The sequence below is a fragment of the Anser anser genome (genome assembly GCF_964211835.1).
Source record: "Anser anser genome assembly, chromosome: Z".
Classification (NCBI taxonomy): Eukaryota; Metazoa; Chordata; class Aves; order Anseriformes; family Anatidae; genus Anser; species Anser anser.
Window position 1 is genome coordinate 82,197,623 of NC_139723.1, and position 14,967 is coordinate 82,212,589.

Below are 14,967 nucleotides of genomic sequence, written 5' to 3' on the forward strand. Positions count from 1 at the left end.
TCATTATGCTGTACTACAATCTAGACAGCAGGAATGTCAGACTCCCTCGGGATACGTATTTCGTCTCCATCAGTTTTGATGGATTCTTAATCTCCTTTCTGATCTGCATCTTGTAAGCTTGGATATCAATTAGCATTGGTTTGGGGCACTTTGGTTCTAGGGCTGCAGAGATATTGATCTACCGTTCTCAAGGATCCTCACAATATGAGCACTGTTTGCCATTCTGAAAAGGAGCTGCTGAAATGTCATTACGCAACATTTTTAAAGCCAGACACAAGCATCAGGGGCATTTAAAAATAAGCAGAGAAAGGATTGTTTCATTGAAAGTAATTAAAAAACAGTGTTGGTATGTTTATCTGTATATCACTCTCTAAGATGACTGTCACTTTGTGTGGATGTGAAAATAGTGATTATGAATGGACATATAAGGTCTATTTATGCTGAGGGGTATTTCATAAGCTTCCTTCCTTCCTTCCTTCCTTCCTTCCTTCCTTCCTTTTCTCTCTTTCTTTCTTTCTCTCTTTCTTTCTCTCTTTCTTCCCAGTATCATTGGGTCATCTAACGAAGAGTTGTTTGCTCCCTACACAGCACATTATACCTTTCACAAAACAAGAGATAAGCCTGTTCTCTCTGTTGAAAATGTTTTGTCAAATAACTCTTATGTGTCTGTTGACCAAGTTTTTAGGCTGGGATTAGATGAACATATCATTTTCCTGGAACCCATATAATATATAGGTGACATGTGCAGTACCTCCCTTTTCATATGTATTGTTTTATTCTTTCCTCGTTTTTACTATCTTTTCAATTCTTGGTCATCTCTCAGCACAAAGATTTCAAAGATAGAGTCTCAGGAACATATTTTCCCTTACAAAGTGAGTCACTGTAGGGGAGAAAAACACACTGCTCCCAGAGTATGATAGTGTTGAGTCTGCTCCTGGTGTGGAAGGAAAAGTAGTTCCTTTCCCTTTCCACTCTTTTTACCTGCCTAGAGGCAGACCCAGTTTACCTCCTCATGATCAGAGTACCTGTTTTACAACGTAATTTCTGTAACCTTATGACTTTATGTATAGCCCTTATTCAGTTCACACCCATGGGAGAGCAGAATCATTCTTTAACCTTTTTATGCAAACAATCATATCTCTTACAAAGACTAAATGGTCCTAAAACCAAAATGGTTGGTGCATACAATTTATTTGTGGAATTAAGATCAGCAAAATCTGTGAAAGTATGCTTCCTAGTTCTGAATTTGATTTTCTCTTAGATTTTCTTGCGTCTTTTCTAAGGGAGAAAATAGCACTGATTACAAGTGAAAAGATGTCATTGACACTGAAGTTGTGCAGAGTAAATAGTTTGACTGTTTTCTGCTATCCTCTGGTCCACGGCATGTGGTGAGAACCCTTCTGTATTTTTGATGTGTTCCTGCTATCTTTTAAGTACTGCAACATCATTCTTTAACTCAAGCAATAGGAAGGCACTTGTGGTTTTATTTAAATTCCCAGGGCTAATCAATATGCACTACTTCCCAGACAAGTTAGAACCTGTGAGTTCTGCACTGATTTATAGAAAATCAAGGAAGGAAATTTTATTATTATTATTACCATTATAATTTAAATCTTGAAGCTTCCAGTGTCAGGGACTTCTATATTTAAAACAAGACAAACAAACAAACAGATGTGTTAAGTGAAAGAATGTCAATAGTTTCAAATTCCTGCATGATCATCAAGTTCCCGGAATACACAGTTTTCTAAATCACCCACTGAGGTTTTTTGTTTGTTTGTTTGTTTTTCCCTTTCCCTTTCCCTTTCCCTTTCCCTTTCCCTTTCCCTTTCCCTTTCCCTTTCCCTTTCCCTTTCCCTTTCCCTTTCCCTTCCCCTTCCCCTTCCCCTTCCCTTTCCCCTTCCCCTTCCCCTTCCCCTTCCCCTTCCCCTTCCCCTTCCCCTTCCCCTTCCCCTTCCCCTTCCCCTTCCCCTTCCCCTTCCCCTTCCCCTTCCCCTTCCCCTTCCCCTTCCCCTTCCCCTTCCCCTTCCCCTTCCCTTTTCCTCTAGTTTGGTTTTGTTGTTAATGTTTGCAATAGCCCTCAGTAGACCATGTCATTTAAATGGCGGGTGTGGGGGGAAGATGAAAGACTAAAACTGCAAAAAGAACAAATCAAGGGCAAAGCCAGAATTTAGATTTTAATGAAGTGAGCAACCTTTTACAAAGGCAAACTTACCCCGAGTCCTTCACAAACCTGATTCAAACATGTATTTAATGCCTTCTTTAATATAATTAACTTTATTTTGAAGTTAAACACTCAGGGCTCTGTTTTGCTGTCACACAGTGTGTTACTCAGTTTTTCACACTCTTTACAAGCCTTGGGTAGGTTACATGTCTCTGCCATGTGTGTCCTTAAGCAAACATGTAATTTAGATGTCTAACTATGTGGGCATTTCTTGCTTTGTTAACATACGCATGTACTCCATATTTTTTTTTCCTTTTACTCCATCTTTTTTTTTTTTTTCCTCAGCTTATAAAATCAATCACTTTGGAAAAAAAAAAAAGAAAAAGAAAAAGAAAAAAAAAAGACATTCCTTATAAATACTATTCTAATAACAAATGCTGCAATGAAGAAACAATCTGTGCTCTACTTAATCTTTACTATGTGAAGAGGAATTTGAAGTACGTTGGCTTCACTGATGCTCTTGATTTTCCCCTGTGTAGATATAGGGTTCTTTTGGTGTTAGGTCTCCCAACACGGAGTCATGGTTGAGTTAAAAGGTAATTGTTCAGTACCAACTAAAAATATGTTTAAGAAATGATAGCATACAAATCTTTTTCTCCTCTCTCTCCCTCCACACACTTGTAATCTTCCTAGAGGTATTTACATGAGGGTGTGTATGAAAAATGGGAAAAAAGAGAGGAAAATTGTGTACAGGAGAATTTAGAAATAAATCATTAAGCAGATGCCAGACTTTCTGACAGTACGGGAAAAGAAGAAAAGGGAGAAAAGGGAACATGAGCTTGGGCCTAGAGGACAAAGTCAGTACACATACAATGTGTATTTTATGATTTGGAGCATTGAACAGTATTGAAATATATGATAGAAATTATTATCAAGTATTTTTATCCACAGAAACGACAGAGAAATCAACCCCCCAGAAATTAACTGTTATATAACAGTTCTGTGTTTTCATCAGGACCCAAAAGCTTCTGAATAATTGTATTTTTCTCTCCTTCTGCAACAGACATCATTCCTTTCCAGTCATGTAGTAGACCAATTTGTTGTTTTATTTATATTATTACTACATATGAGCCACAAGCTATGTCACACAGATGTCAATGAATTTCCTCAAAGCAGCAAGACTTGTTGGTAACCAAAAAAATAAATAAATAAATAAAAATTACCAGAATCATAATTCATAGCCCCCTTACCCACGGCATTGAGATTTTGGCTTAAAACTGGTACTTGAAGGACTCTCATCTTTCTTAAATCTCAGTTCATTTCCACTGACTTGACCAGATCCAAACCTAAGGAATTCTTCAGCCCAGACAGAAAGTGTTTCTTCCAAGCTGCTCCTATCAACTGTGTCTGCTAGAAAAACTTTCTATCAAGCAAGCTTACTGCTGAGTCTTAAGGTTGTTGAAGATGATGCTCATTTTAATTTCAGATCTTCAGTCTGAACAGGGTATTCAAGGTTATGAAACTTCATTACATAAGCAGAACTCAGAAATTACACAGTGTTGCTCCTTTATGACATTTATTTAGGGATTCTTAAGAACATTACTTTTTTTTTCTTCTTCCTTTTTTTTTTTTTTTTTCTCTGTATCAGATCACAGATGAAAAATGCATATTTGTGGACCTGCTGGAGAACTAAATCCCTAAGTACCAGTTTTACTGGAAAATATTCAATATTTTATAGAACATCCCATTTTATCGTTAAGGTCTTTTAGAATACCGGGAATGCTTCATTTCATCACGTAAATTCTGCAGGTTTTTCTAGTCTGGACACTTAAGGTAATTGGGAGATTTATGAATAAAATTGTATTTGTACAGGGTAACGTATTTTCTACAAAACTGAAATCTACTTGTAAATACCATGATCTTTGGTCTTACGACTATTATCAGGTTCTTGCCACTGAACAGCCTGACTGAAGGTGGTTTGGTAATATGTGACTTGATGGCATGTATAAATTGAAATAAAAATATTGCCCTTATTGATGTCATCTGTCTTTTGGACAAAAACAATACCCATGATGCTAAGAAAATGTCCTTGTTGTAAACATTCACAGTTTTTCCCTTACCTCTTACAAGTCTAGGTAACTCTTCACTACCAGACACCTTGGATTAAACTCAATTTTTATTTTTTTTTTTAAGATGGGTTTTGAGTCTACCTTTTTACATTGTTGAATGAGGAGGGACAGAGAATAATTTGCACCATCAAAAAATAGCTGTCAAAATCACCTGAGTTAACTTTGCCTCTGAAAAATCTCATCTTTCTCTTCAATATAAAGGCAGTGCAGATTATTAGTTTTGACGAGAAAAAAAATTTTAGATGGCTAAACTGAACAGAGAAAACGAGTAATCTTAACAGTAATCCACTTTACTTCTTGAACAGCTCAGTCTTCCTATGTTCAAGTTTCTCCAAAATCTTAAATAAGAAACAAAATTTAAGAACTTCTGCAGAGCTGAGGAAGGAATGGGAATGGGGAACTTCACCTGTGTTCTTCATAACAGGATCTGTAAACTTGAACTCCCTTCCTCCCAGCAGCAGTGGCCAGGATGACAGGAATCAAAGCTAGCAACATTGTAAGGGCAGGTGAAGTAGGGAAGAGCTACCCCAGAACAGCACTGGTGGTTAACAGAGCAAATTAAAAGGTACAGCACAATATAACAATGAGCAGGTTGGGGCACCCAGGGAGAGCACAGAGCTCATAAGACAACGTTTCTGCAGTGAAACATTTTCAGTGCCTTGCTAACTGGTCTCAGATGGGGATATCTGTATATAAACCAGGCTCAAAAATATTCCCTTTGCTATGAAGCCTTACACAGTATATTAACTGCATTATTAGAGATTTTGCTGTCCTATGATATTTGTGGTATGCATCACAGTTGGAGGCAGAATAGGAGTTGGGATGGACTGTTGTCTTCCTCTGCTGTATAAAAATAATAGAAAAAAAAAAACACTAGAAGAACACACATGCATAGATCAGTTGTCAAATATAGACGTCACGTTCTTATACATGAAGATACTATATCTGTACATCCACTTTATAGAGATAAATTCACATAGTTTTCTTTTTCTATATAACTTTTTCATTTTATTTGGCACCCTTTGCAGCCAGTAGCTGATAATTGTTCTCTGTTTAAAAGCCAAAGAAAAGTTTAAATGACCTTAGAGAGCTAGGCTGTGTACTTGTAAGACCTCTCGTATGATCTCTAGAATTGTTGTTGACAGATAGAGCCTGATTGACTGAAAATCAATATGATCAGATGTTTTTATGGATTATGGTGGCCTCAGCTAATTACACAAGATTGTTTTTCTAGATCCAAGAGGTTTCAAAGCAAACTTCAGGCAGATGTATGCAGGATTAATCTGCAGACTTGACAGTTTTTCCTAATTATCTTTTATAATAACAGAAACTGGATCATCTCTGAACTACCAGAACAAATAAGTTCTCTGCTACTATATTCACATGATCCTTTGCTTTCTATATATTTGCTTTCAAACATTTTCTTTAGTGGTTATAAACACATCTCTGTACATAGACTTTCTAGCTTGCTTAAGGTCAGAATCTGCCTCACTTGGTCTTTTCTCACTGTTGGAATTAATGCCTGATCAAAATGGGGATTTGTTCTTATCATTCACTTTTGTATGACTCTCAGAGAAGAGAAAAAAAAAAAAAAAAAAAAAAGCAAAGGACCTGAAAACACACTTCTAGTGGACTTTGTAAAGCAAGGGGAGGGCATAGCTTGATTTATTATAAAATGGCATTATTAACATGAAAACATCTATTCACTTAATCAAAAAGATATGAAAAAATATAAAACAATTTATTTTCAGGTTGAGCGAAACAACTTGAGTTGACCCATTATTTTTTTTCCCTCATGATTTATTTGTAGAATTATTGTTCCATGGTTTGTGTGTTTTTTGGCTGTAACAAACTTTCCCTGTATTTTGCAGAGAAGCTTTATTTGTGACCATATTTTGACCTTCAAGAAGCATAATATATTAGCACAAACATTTTACCATGGTCCTACTTTGGACCATTCCTTCCAATATTTTTTCATGTTTAGGGAATTGTCCTATGGTAAAAACTCAAGGCATAAGTCCCTGCTTTGAAGCTCTTTTTCCCTACCCCTGAGAATACTTTCCTAAAAGACATTGTTTTAAAGATAATATTTCCATAAAAATATTTTAATTTCCATAATCCTGTGTTTCTTTGGAAGGAGGGGCTGATGAAAAGGACAAGGTATTGGTAAAATCTCCTTTCAGCTTTACCAGTTTGGGGTTTGTCTTCATTCTTATCATGAACAGGGATGAGAATAGTGATGTACATTTGACACACACTGGATCTCAGTGTAAAGAAACCAGAAAGGCTTTGAATCAAGTAGGTTTATGAGGTTGAATTAATTAATACTGCTAAAGATCTTTGAAATCCTGAGTCAGAGGAGTAATTTAGATGTGAATTTCTATTGCTCTGAGTTTACTCCTTTCAGTAAGTGTGGAAGAGCACCCTGAAACTCACTCACCGCTTTGTCCACCCCAACATGGTGATGAAAAGAAAAACAAACAAACACACACACACACAAAAAAAGAAAGACAACCAAATCAAACCAAGCCAAACCAAACCAAACACACACACACACACAAAACAAACAAACAAACAAAAAAAAATGACTTCTTGCCTTGTCTAATGGTGGAGACACATAATTAGAAGATGCAAGATACAGCAGGTTGACCCTTCCACCCTCTGGGACAGACTGTCATGCTGGGAGATAATTCTGATGAAAGAATGATGCTACTGTGGGGGCTGGTGCAAGAAAGAGATGATGAAAAGGAACTATTTGGTGTTGTGCTTCCTTCTGCTCAACAGCACACCTTACACACACTGTGATGGATTGAAACCAGATCCTGGTTGTATTTCTGATTATCCTGCTAGACCGAGGAGAATTGTCTTTTGTCAGAAAAGAGCAGGTCACACCAGGAACCACTGTGTGTCAGGCACACAAAGACCCATCCCTGTCCTGAGCACCCTCAGGTTGCAGTGACACTAATCACACCATCCTTGTCACATCTGCCTTCCATCTTGGATCTCCAGCAGCTTACTTACACTCACCCTTTGACTCATTATGACTCTACTTATATGTGATATATTTTCCCTTTGCTCCCTCTCTGTCCGTGTGGGTAAGGGGTGAGCAGGTGTAAACTGGAGTACCTGTAATAACTTTAATGAAATTTACAGCAACTACGAATCTGGTCCTCCATACTTTATCCCTGATTTATCATTTTTACAACACTTCACTGTGAGAGTTTATGGCAATTTATGTCATTACACAAATTATACAAATTGCCATTAACTGATGTAATGTACTATAAAGAATTGGAAGCATGAAGAAAAAAATTATTTGAATTTTTCTTCTGCATGTTTGCATTGCTTTATAGCTTAATTTATCAATTCAGTTAATTGAAATTTATATCATTAAAAGAAAATGTACTGAGGAGGTGCTTTTTCTTCTTCTTTTTGTCTGGTTTTTAAATTATCATTTATTTTTTTATTTTTATTTTTTTTTGCAATTGGGCCATAATTGCTGAACCTTTTCTCTGTCAAAGGAGATAAGGTGAAAATGACAACCATCATTTCAGTCTCTTTCCCCAGAGACTGAACATATCACCTCTGTGTTAAATTTACTTCCACACATCTTTGCTTTAGGCTTGTGAGTTAATCCCAAATAGTCCCCTTAATTATGAAAATATAATACATTTTTGGAAGAGAAATAAGCAGCCTGTTTTAGTTGTTTAATTTGCCCCAATTTTTTAGAGACCTTTCCTTCTCCATACAAAAATTATGGTGTGTCACTGTATGGTTCATCCCAAAGCTACCACTCCAGTTATTAATGATAAAATTACATAGCTATATTAATTCTCTACCATTGAGGAACCCCATTTGTCAATCAGGTTCTTTTTTTTTTTTTTTTTTTTTTCTCTGCATGCTATAACACAAACTAATAGACTGTCCTTCCAAGAAGAGTTGCAAAGTAGTATAAGAGGTATTTATATCTATCTATAGACAGTGCCTGAAAAAAAGAGACAATAACACAAAGGCAAAAGCCATTCAGCATATTCCCTGTCATCTTCCCATTACAGAGGCTTTCATTTGGAGAGCTGAAGGAAAGGTAAGTTGAAAACATGTCGAGGGAATTTAGGTTTCCTCTTTCACATCTGACCTTGGTATCATATCAAATGAGTTTTTGAACCTTACAGTGAAATAAAAATACTAGCTACATAGTTGGACTTGGGAAGTTTTACATAGTCTCAAGACTAGTCTGAAATACCCAGTATTCATGGACTGATTTTTATTTAAGGAAAAGCTATAATTGGGATCCATAAGATTACCAGCATTTTGAAATTTTTGGGAAGTCTCTTTCTATTCTGACTCATGTAGTATGCAAAAGTGACAACCTGATTCATAGATAGGACAGGATAATTTTCCCTACAACTGATTGCAATGGATTTAGCCATATAGACGCTTCGTGCATTTGTTGTAGGAGTATTGCTTCTTTAAATCACTCCAGACTGCTTCAAAAACACCTTTTATGTTCCTTTAGTACAGACTATCAATGTATAAAGGCCAAAAGGTTGTTTCCACCTTTATACTAATAAAAATATCTCAGCATTAGCTGAGTAGTGCAGACTTGTCCTCTCGTGAAGAGATTGACCAAGGATGTTGCTTATCTGTTTTTGCTCCTCTTGCCCAGCTGTTGCATGATTTTGTGCTTATGTTGTAATTTCTCTAGGGCAGATCTCCTTGAGGATCACTAGGCTACTAAGATTCATTCTTGTTTACGTCTCCATGGTCCTATATGCTATTCTGCATGAAGATCTTTTTTGATAGGAGGAAGAGAAATGAAAACTAATCTCTAATTTAGATGAGTACTCTAACCAATATAATACAAGAATTAACTTATTCTCACTGTGTAGAATAACTACTTGCTGAGTCCCAAACATCCAGAGAGAGAGAAAGGCCCCAGGATATTCAATCCATTCATGACTGTGGTGCATTTGTAGAGTAAGTGCAAAACAAGCATTTAGGTATCCAAAAATATTTTCTGGTGAAAAGATAAGTGCTTGAAGATGTCTACACTGGGATTTATTTCAACTGATTTTAGCTGTCTAGATGTTATCTACTTTACGAAGTTATTTATATAGACTAAATTCACGGGGGAGCTACAAAGAATGCTACAAATTTATATACTTTACATTTTTATCTTTTCATTATTTAGGTAATTTATTATTATTATTATTATTTTATTTTTAGATAGTTAAAATTATGGGAAATGTATGACATCCTAAATGCACATATGCAAAAGTAAGATTTTTAGTATTACCTGGTAAAATTATGTTTCAAAGCTGTGAAAATACTGTGTTGATTTTGTTTAAGAATCTGCTCCTTATCACTTCATTCTTCATGTCCAGATCTTCACATAATCATTTGGAGCCTGGAGCACAAATACTATTTCTTAGGTCTTCAGGGCTTTTCTTTTTTATTAAACACACCTCAAAAAACATAAATGCCTTAATGACTATTTTTCCAGGACCCATACAAACTGTCCAATAAGCTGTCCTAGCTCTACTAAAATAAATGAATTAACTGCAAATTACTTGGCCCCAAACAACTTAGGACCTGAAAAAGACTTGGGAAGAAACAATGGAAAGAGAAATTAAATAGTAATTGACTTTTACATTCAGACACAATAAAGCATAAATATGCTTTCCCCCCTACCATGTTTGTTTTCTTTGATTTTGATTTCTGCTCTTTATCAAAACAGGAAAAAAAAAAAAAGTGATGAGTAAAAAGGCAAAAGTTAGGACAAAAACTTAACTGCAAATACAAAATATTTTTCTGGAAGGATTAGTAAATTTGATATAACTGCTTTTATTGCTAATTGTACTTCATTGCACATAAATGTGCACCTAAAATTCATCCACTGAAAATTTAGCCCATATGTAACACAATCAAAAAAACTCTAGGGAAACATGATCATATGCTGTGATGACTTTCTAGAGAGCAGCAAAAACAAAGGGAAAAGAGCTGCTCCTATTTCCAGATAGAAAGAACAAAATTAAGGAAAAAAAAATAAAGGAAATAATAATTATACAAAAACTGACTAGCTTACAACAAAGTTCTTAACAAAGATAAAAGTGCTTTGTAAAATGAGCTAAACACTGTTATGTTACTAGTGCAGGTCTCAGCGAAAAATTTTAAATTTAAGTACACTGTTAAAGTTAATATCATTTTCCATTAAAAGTTGTTATTTCTCCATTTTCTTTCAACAAGCTTACTCACTAGATTTTCAATTTTTACGGTTAGCTTTCACAATAGAGGGAAATAATACCATTCATACAGCCAATCACTGTAACAAGTTTCCATGACGTCAGATTAGATGATCATGAGTAAAGATTTCATTAAGTGGGCAAGTAGTTATTTATCCTATCTAAGGATGGAGGCCAAGGAATGTTGGAATAATTAAATGAAAATTAGGTTTTCCCATTAACAAATATTCTTTCCTAATAGTAGGTTAGAGGATAATATCTGTCATCTATTTTTCCTCCTAAAATGACCTGTCTTTGAGGATATGCTTGTAAAATGAATAAAGAAAGTATGAGGGAATGAATATAGAAGATCTCTTAGATAAAGAAAAGACAATGAAGAAGAAACATTAGAAAAAGGAAGGAAATGCAGTGGGGAAGACAACTCTTTTTTATTATTCTTACATTCATCTTTTTCTGTTCTGGAGACTTCCTTGAGGGACAAATGAGCCCTGGGAGCAGCTAGCAGAGCTTTCCCTGCAACTTGCAGCAGTTGGAACTGAACATATGGCTTCAAGTCCAAGGACTGCTCTATTATTTTTTTTTTTTTTCCAAATTAACACAACTGTTTGGAAGGTTCTAAAAAGTCAAATGAAGGGGGTAAAAGAGAATGTATGGGGAAAGCAGGAGAATGAAAAAACATACAGTATTTGTACTGAAATTTGTAAGGTATTAATCCGGAAGAGAGAGGCAGGGAGGCGTATCTGCTCTCCTCCTGGCAACAATGGATATTCTTTCATTGTTATGGCAAGAAGACCCAATGCATGCAGCCCTTGGATTCATTGCTGATAATGTCCAAGCACACTTTTGGTAGCAGCAGTCTTGGAAGTCATGAGGAAAATAGAACTAATGCATTTCAGGGCATTTTATGCAGTCTTATGACAATTTGACTTCAGCGTTACCATCCTTATCCACTAGCCATGAATTTGAAGCTGGTGCTCTGGAGGTGAGGGGCACACTTGCTCAATATAAATTTCTTTAATGTATCTGGGGATAAAGCATATATCATCACAGTGCAATGCTAAGTTCTCGATGTGAGCATTAGATTTTATTATAAATTTGAGAAAGTGCTTGGATTCATGTAGGCTGAAACATGACAAAGCAAAATGGAGCTTATTCATAAATGAACATTTCCCACAGGCTTATCCCCCTTGGTATGAGGTATATACTTGGTATATACTTGGTACAGAGCTAAGTACGGGATGTGTCTCCTCTTGTTGAAAGAAAACCTTTGGAGGGCTGGGAAAACACAGGGTAGGATTTCACAATGCCCAGTGCATCGCTTCAGGCCTACTGGCTGCCATACTTTTATCCTGATACTTGTCACAACAACCCATAAACAAACAAAAGGTCCAAACTACAAGATTATCTCAATAATCTATGCACCACAGATCAATCATTCAATACTTAAAAGAACTTACAAAATATATTTTTTTTTCTATTTCCTTTGTTAGATACAATTTGAGCATTCCTCCTCCCCACCCCAATCCCCTGCCACCTTATTTATTTAATTGACTTGCTGCTGCTTCTGGAGTTGTTCATGCAAGTGAATATCCAGGACAGATCTAAATACCCATGGGTTTAACAAAAGGAAGCCTGTGTTACTTTGCAATTTGGCTTTTATACACAAAAGCAGAGTTAGAGGTATGCTCATTTGTACAATACTTGCTAAGTATCAAAAAGGAACAACTGGTTTTGTACTCTTTGTAAATCTGTTTGGACTTTTAAAACAGTGGCTTAAAAGACCAGCTTACCCTCTCCTTCTTTCTCCTTTGTTTGTATATAAACTGATATTAATCTTTCCACTTGTGGCAGATGAATCTCGAAGACTTCTGATGCATCTGGGTTTTGTCTCTGCCTGCAGTACTCTAGTGTAGCCTTTTCAGCTTCACTTCACTTGAGTTTAACCCATCCTTCAAATGAAATACTCTGAGCCTAATTTGGCTCTACGGGGAATTCAGAATGACTCACTTGACACCATCTTATTTTTTTCTACTCTCAAACTAGAAAACAAAACCTGAAAGAATGTTAAGTTTTAATATTATTCTTTATTGTCACCTTTCCTGGGTGGATCCCATTCTTCCTAGAGCTTCTGGATGTTGAGTATTTACAGCTCTAACAGAAAGGTAGTGATTCTGAATTTTTCAGGAACAAGCGGGTGGTTCTGGTTCATGAACCAACCCAACATGCCAGCATCACAAAGAGATTTTGTTGAAGCAGGCTGAACCCCCAGACAGCACTGGTTGCCATGAGCTGCCTCCTGCACCATGTGACATAGCTGCGAAAGTGTAAATATTGATGCCCCCAGGCAGAGAAAGACTAGATTCCCTCCCCATCTTTCAAACACTGACCAAAGAAGTCCAGTTCACTTCTCAGTTAATGCAAAACTTAATTATTTAACTCTGTAAAGTGGCAAACACTGATACTTCTCTCCCTACTTTTTCCTTCTCTCTTTTCAAATAAAAATCGTTGGAAAAACACTGAAGAATAGAGGTCTTATCCATGGTGCAGTAGGGCTTTGAGCTTGGTGAACAGTGTCGTGCTGGAACAAAAATAAAGGCAAAGCAGTTTTTCAAATAGGCAGCCTCAATTTATATTGATGAGACAATTCAAGGTAGTAAATGCTGCTCTCAGTAGAATGTGGTTGACAGAGCAGACAGAAAGTGAGAAATTAATAAAGTGGATGTTGGCTATGTACAATTGGTTTTCCCTCCAGTTCCAGTATCTGGAATATCACACATTTCATTCCTTGGGTGCTTAAAAAAAAAAAGTAGAATTTAGACCTAAAGTCCATTCCTAGGCTCATAATATTGTATGAAACAAATGTACTGGAAAAAAAAAAAAAAAAGTTCATAGAAGAGAAAAAAAAAGTTACATATATGATCTTATTTGCAATAAAATAATAATAGAGAATATCAAGGTGAGTTTGGGATGTAACAAGACCTCAACTCAAGTTTGTCTTGGCTTGCCACACAACCTTACCATAATCTTAACACATTTAATTATTAATACCTCCACGGTGATGAATCAAAAGTGTTGCATTTGACTGGCACAGGATGGTAAGTGCTTTGAAAGTCATTATCCTAAATACAAAAAGATTTTGAATAATCCTTCAAAATGTCAAGGCACACATCACATCAGCAATTGTTAAATATTTCTTCTGAGAGAAAAGTTAATTTAAAGCACTTTTGATGTTTAATGCCACTCACGACAGCAGCTGGAAATTAACCCTCTGCATTTCCCTCCCCCAGATCTTTGTGGTCTCAGTATAATGTTCTAGGGTGGTAGGACATTTTCAATGCATCTTATTAAAAAGAAATCAAGGGCAGCTTTAGGAAGCTTCAAGAATGAAAAGCTCTACCAAACTTCTAAATCGATCCGCAGGAAGCAAGAAACTGGGGATATTTTCTTGTCAAATCTATCTATAGCATGCTCCCATTAAAATTTTCCTTTCACTGCAGAAGATTGTCCTCCCTACTGAGTGAATTTCACTGAGGAAAGATCAAGTTTCCTGGGAAGGATGATGCCCGCTTCCTTTGGGAAGGATAAAGCTGTTTTGGCAGCTTTTGTAATAGCTCATCCCCTTTCTTGATGAATGGGAATGGGAAGAATATGTGTTAGTCTAATTTTGTTTTTTGTTGTTAGTGTAGGCATACGTATGTATTGTTGAAAGAAACAAGTGCTTGAGTGTTTACAGTAAGTAGCACCATGACTGTGAAGCTGTGGGTTGACCATGAGACAAAAATAAATAAAAAAATACATCAATAAAATCACAACTTGTAAAACAGAGTTGCGAAATTTCCTTCTTTTGTGCATTGATCATTGAATTAAATGTATTCAATGTGCTAGTCATTACTCATTCCTCATTAAAACAGATACAAGTTTTGCATTCTTGAGTATGAGATTAGTCTTCAGGACCAGATTTATGAGGGTACTTTTCTGGGCCCTGCTGAGGGTTTTCCTCTTATCTAGGGAAATTATCCCTTTTATAAACCCAATTCTAAATTTAGAATTTCATACAGTGAAACTGGGATTTCCAAAGATATAATTTTCATTGTTATGAGTACTTCTCTGTGCTTTTATACATCCATTCTTTTAAGTTATATTTTTATTTTCCTTCTTTTTATTTATTTATTTATTTGTTTGTTTGTTTATTAATTTATTCATTTATTCATTTATTCATTTTCTAATTTCTTTATACCAAGCCGTATGAATTTGCTGCCCAGGGAAATGGTTGAGTCACCATCCCTGGAGGTATTTAAAAGATGTTTAGATGTACAGCTTAGTGATATGTTTTAGTGGAAGACTTGTTAGTGTTAGGCCATAACTAACTTGTTAGTGTTAGGATTAGGTGATCTTGGAGGTCTCTTCCAACCTAAATGATTCTGTGATTCTGTGA